Raw genomic sequence first — 6,000 nt, 5'->3', positions numbered from 1 at the left:
GAAGAATCGACAACGCTTTCATGTTAAAACATCTCGGCCGCGTTCCCGTCGGCTCCGAACACAACTGAACCTCGCCGCCTCGCTGCTGCTGCTTTATTGTCACATATGGAGTTTAGTAATCGCAGAAAACTGTCTGAGCGAGCAGAAATGATTTGTACATTTTAAATGTAATATTCACATTTAACAAACACAGGTGTGTGAGGTCAGTGGTTGGTCTGGAGAAAAACTTATTTTTCAGTGTTTCCACAGGATTTGTGAGACTGAGTCGTCTGGACCTCGGACGCTGTCGGAGTATATCTTACATTTTCAAGTTAAAAGCATTAATCTGCTGCACTTTGAGAGCCAAACTAAGAGGCTAGATCTGGGAGGACCTTTGTGCTCTAGTGAACAATTTGATCATAAACACGCAACAACAAAGTCAACAAATTTATTTGTTTTTCCAGCAAGTCATTTCCCAACATTTCAGTGTTTCTTAACTTTTTGACATATGTTACACGTTTTATACTTCCTGTGAATATAATCTCATCAATAGGAATGGTTATCGTACATTTTATTAACAATATACTTTAACTGTATTCTTATCGGTACTTTTAGTTATTTTTTAAGAGAAAAATTTAACAATTCAGAACAGAATTAATGTTGCTTTTATTTTATATTTCTTTCTACAGAAATGCAAAACAATTAAATAAACAATTGTCTATTATAATACAGAGCAACACTTTAACAAACAAGTAAATCTTTAAACGGTTGATTGAATTTATGAACCACCCACAGCCAAACAATCAGCTGGCTGACGGTCACTTTTAATCAATAACCCATGTTCCCATAATTTTTATTAATGTAGCAATAATATAAATAGGAAATTCTTAATTTCCTGAGTACCGAACGCAGAACATCTGAGCTTATCGATACTACGATCTTTCATAATCCAGCCCGTTTAATACCAGGTTTCCTACCAATCCCGGCCCATTAATCTTATTTCCATTCTTTGTATAAGTTGTGTTAACGCCTTATTTTGAAAACCAGATGTTGTCACTTTGTGCTAAAGTTCACCAAGTCTGACGCAGTTTGATAGATTATATAGTTTAGTATACGGGCTCGGTTAGGTTCAGTGGGAAAGAGCGTTCTCATGGCTACAGTAATAACCACGTGGTTAAGGTTAGTGAACGATGATTAGGAACCGACGCCGACTGTTGGTAGGAAACAGGAAGTGATCTGCCGTTAAAGTACTCTGTCTCGCTCTGTTAATTTTTAGATCTGTTTAATTGCGTCCTGAATTGCACATGATGTTGTTTGTCATGTCAGTTTGTTGAAAGTTTGTCGTAAAACTGTTGAAGACTGAAAATACAAAAACAAAGACCACAAACACAAAAGCCGCGTATATGACGTCATAACTGTTTCTGTCAGTGACTGAAGCTAACGTGAGTACAGCTAATGTGACTAAAGCTAACATTACTCACTGAAGCGAACGTTACTGAAGCTAACGTGAGTACAGCTAATGTGACTAAAGCTAACATTACTCACTGAACCGAACGTTACTGAAGCTAACGTGAGTACAGCTAATGTGACTAAAGCTAACATTACTCACTGAAGCGAACGTTACTGAAGCTAACGTGAGTACAGCTAATGTGACTAAAGCTAACATTACTCACTGAACCGAACGTTACTGAAGCTAACGTGAGTACAGCTAATGTGACTAAAGCTAACATTACTCACTGAAGCTAACGTTACTGAAGCTAACGTGAGTACAGCTAATGTGACTAAAGCTAACATTACTCACTGAAGCTAACGTTACTGAAGCTAACGTGAGTACAGCTAATGTGACTAAAGCTAATGTTACTCACTGAAGCTAACGTGAGTACAGCTAATGTGACTAAAGCTAATGTGACTAATGCTAGCGTTACTCACTGAAACTAATGTGACTAAAGCTAACGTTACTCACTGAAGCTAACGTGAGTACAGCTAATGTGACTAAAGCTAATGTGACTAATGCTAGCGTTACTCACTGAAACTAATGTGACTAAAGCTAACGTTACTCACTGAAGCTAACGTGAGCACAGCTAATGTGACTAAAGCTAATGTGACTAATGCTAGCGTTACTCACTGAAGCTAACGTGACTGAAGCTAATGTGACTAAAGCTAACATTACTCACTGAAGCTAACGTGAGCACAGCTAATGTGACTAAAGCTAATGTGACTAATGCTAGCATTACTCACTGAAGCTAACGTGACTGAAGCTAATGTGACTAAAGCTAACATTACTCACTGAAGCTAACGTGACTGAAGCTAACATTACTCACTGAAGCTAACGTGACTGAAGCTAATGTTACTCACTAAAGCTAACGTGACTAAAGCTAATGTGACTAAAGCTAACTTTACTCACTGAAGCTAACGTGACTAAAGCTAATGTGACTAAAGATAACATTACACAGTGAAGCTAACGTGACTGAAGTTAATGTGACTATAGCAAACTTAACTCACTGAAGCTAATGTGACTAAAGCTAACTTTAGTCACTGAAGCTAATGTGACTAAAGCTAACTTTACTCACTGAAGCTAATGTGACCACAGCTAACATGACTAAAGCTTATGTTAACACATCAGGTGTGATAAGTGTGATACATCTGTGCGTGGAACATAATAATAATTGACTAGCTAGTAGCAACAAAGTAATAAACATTAGCTTAGCATCACAGTGCTAACATGTTGGTGACGTACATTGTGCGAGAGATGTGGTTCATTGAGCGGTTTCACAAAAAACTAAATGTTACTTTACAGTTTAACGACAAACTGCGACTTTATTGTCTTAAATTATCTTTTAAACTGACAAACATCAACGGGATAGAAAAATATTTTGTCTCTCGCTGTTGACTGCAGAACACATTTTATACGAAATAATGTCCCATGGGGCGGAAAAGGGAGGTGCTTATACTATATAACCTCACCTGACTTCCTCCTTTGCGCCTGACAGACGAAGTCATGATACGTGCGACCACTAGAGGGCGCTGTCACATGAACGTAAACAGATGAGCATATAAACTGTGTTTAACTGCCGTTCGGCCGATAAAGCAAACACTAATCTGACATCTGCTTTTGGTCTGAAGAGATGTACAGTGAGCTACAGTCACTTTTACCCACGGAGAACCAATGAGTGGCCACGCTGTGTGTGATTGGCGGTTGGAGTTCAGGTGTAAAACACTTAACCAACAGGGGATGAAGACTTCATAAAAAAAACTGCTGTGATGTCAAACGATTAGCGGCTGAAATATTCCTCCCTGCAGACAAACTTTTTTAACATTTCGGCGATCGATCCATCGATGGAGTCATCACGCTCCCAGATCCTTATTTTATTATTTCATTTCATTAATTTTTTTTATATGTGATGGTTGTGTCACATTATTTTTAATGCAGAAAAATTCCCCTCCGGTCACAGAGGAGGAGGAGGAGGAGGAGGAGGAGCAGGAGCAGGAGGAGCAGGAGGAGGAGGGTGTACATAAGCATCTCTTTTTCTTTTATTGCGATCGATTCAGATTGATTAGCTTCAGATATTTAATGTGACGCCACTCCACCCAGCTCCTCGTTTGCTCTCGTCGCTGTCGCTTTTATTTGCAAAGACAAAGACCAAAAAAAAAAACCGAGCGGGCCGATCCTTGGCCTCCCTGAACGCACAATAATGGCGGCGCTCAATATTTCAGACGGAGCAAATGAATTGCGCGAGGCGGCTCTTTTAGCAGAATAAACTGCTTTTGCGTGTCGAGAACAAAGTCTGGGGAATAAGGGACCGAGGAACTAATGTGTTGTGACAATAGACAGTGGAGCGGCTGTGTGCGTGCGCACGTGCGCACGTGTGCACGTGTCTGTGTGTGTGTGAGGCTAAGACAGACAGAGACAGAGGCAGATCTGTTCCAGGGACTGTTTTAGTGCCTCATCAAATATTTAGTTTGATTGTACATGGTCCTGTAATTGCCATCTTGGCTTGTGAATTATTGATGGCGTGTAGCAGAGCCAAGGAGGGCCCCGTCCCCACGCACACGCTAACACACACACACACATGCAGCTCGCCCATGTGCTGTAATAAGGCCAGACAAACACACACACGCTGCTGAGGCCAGTGAATCATCATGTAATGGTAACGGGCGTGAAGCTGCTCTTGTTTCAGATCCTAATTAGCAGCATCTGAATTCCTCAGTAATTATTTGAAGAGGGCGTTTCAACAACACAGCAGAGTCAATATTAGGCTTTACTCGACCTCCTAATGAGGCGGCGCTTCCTCCAACGCCTTCCACTTCTTCTTCTTCTTCTGATGTGTTCTTTGCAGCACTAACCCGCCTCTGAGCTTGTTTTTCTGTTTTTTTTCCTTCCCCTTTCCTCGCTTTTGTTTCTCCTCCACGGTTTGTTCGTTAGCTGCAAGCAAATGAGATGTGACGCCCAAAGGCGGTTATAGCGTGTTAACCAGGACGGATCGCTGTTGGGCTCAGCGGCGGCCTCGGCTCGCCACGCTTGCTTTCTTTGCTTTATTTCACTTTGTCACCAGTGAGATGAGTCGATGGCGGTGTTGTTGGTGGCGGCGTGCTGGCCCGGACTCGCCGGGCGGTCAGGTGGTAAACTCGCAGCGACGGGAGGTGTGGTGGCTTCTCACAGAGAGCATCAAACTGTGAGGCCGAGCGGCGGCGGCAGCGGCGGGCGGCGGGATCAGCAACACGGCAGCTTTTAAAAATACTCCTGCTGAAATATTGATTTTTTTTTCTGCTTCTTTTTCTTTCTTGCCCCTAACGTAATAAGTGAGAGACTCCAGGGAGTGCGTGTGCACGTGTGCATGTGTGTGTGTGTGTGCACGTGTGCATGTGTGCGTGTGTGTGTGTGTGTGCGTGTGTGTGTGTGTGTGTGTGTGTGTGTGTGTGGCGAGCATCCTCTCCCAGCCTTCAGAGTGTGTGTGTGTTCATATAGGCTATATGTGTGTGTGTGTGTGTGTTGTTCATCAGGGCCTTGTAATCTGAGCCCGACGTAATTGCTTCCCATAGTGCACTGGGGTGTGGTCAGGGGTGACATCATCCAGAGTGGCCGGTGAAAACGCTGAAGTCAGACGCCCCCCCCTCCCTCCGCCCCCCCCCTCTGTGAGCCAAATTAGCTTTAAATCGGCTCCACTGGAACACTTAACGCCGCCCTCCCTCATGTTCCTCCTCCACTCGGAGTTAAAGGTGAACAAAGTGAACGCTGCTCTTTACGTTACACAGTTATACTCAGTCACTGACTCTGGCGTGCACGGAGGGCGTGTGTGAACGTGTGTGTCGTTGTCGCTGTGTGCGTCTACACAGTGTTTCCTAAACGATTTTAAGAGCGTATGGCGGTCGGGCCTCGGACCCTGTGGAGGAGTCCGGGTGCAAGTCACATTTTAAAGGTTAAAGTTATTAATTAGGTGCAAAATTAAGAGGCTGAATTATGAAGAACCGTCCACCAAACTATCTGATCATAAACCTGTTGTAGAGCTTTGCTGATAAAACAGCAACATAAGTCTACAAATTTATTTCATGTTTTTCCAGCAACCTTAAATCAAAGAATAGAAAATAGAAAGTCATTTCTAAAACATTTTATTATTGTTTTTTCTTTTGATGGACACATAATGTGTTTTATACATTCTGTGAAAATAATCCAATTAATCTTATTTCCATCCTCTATAGACGCCTTATTTTGACAATAGTTTTCGGTTCAACTAATTAAGGGGAAACACTGCTACATGTGTTGTTGTGTATTTAAACAGTACTGAGGGGCTGTAATAAGCTACTTTTTACTTTATACTCATTAAAAAGTAAAGCTATTTACTTATTACTGCGTATTTAAAGTAATTAGTTACTACATTAATGTCACATTTTAGAAAGGAATCCACTTTACTGGAACAATAATGAACCTGAGGAGTCAGCAAGAGGAAGCTGGGCCTGTTTTTCTGCACACTAATCACGGCAGCATTCAGAGTTTCTGCATCAAGCGTTGCTTAACGCCGCTCT

General features: G+C 42.1%; 1 protein-coding gene across 3 annotated transcripts in view; it reads left to right on the top strand.

The window, feature by feature from the left end:
• LOC119888958 (transcription factor COE3-like) overlaps nt 1-6,000 on the top strand; it is a 195,996-nt gene that overhangs the window by 109,329 nt on the left and 80,667 nt on the right. The window lies entirely within an intron of this gene.

Source organism: Micropterus salmoides, unplaced genomic scaffold (assembly GCF_014851395.1).
Source record: "Micropterus salmoides isolate LMB-PRFRI ecotype aquatic unplaced genomic scaffold, ASM1485139v1 Ms_hic_scaffold_5, whole genome shotgun sequence".
Classification (NCBI taxonomy): Eukaryota; Metazoa; Chordata; class Actinopteri; order Centrarchiformes; family Centrarchidae; genus Micropterus; species Micropterus salmoides.
This window is presented reverse-complemented; position numbering and strand designations above follow the sequence as displayed.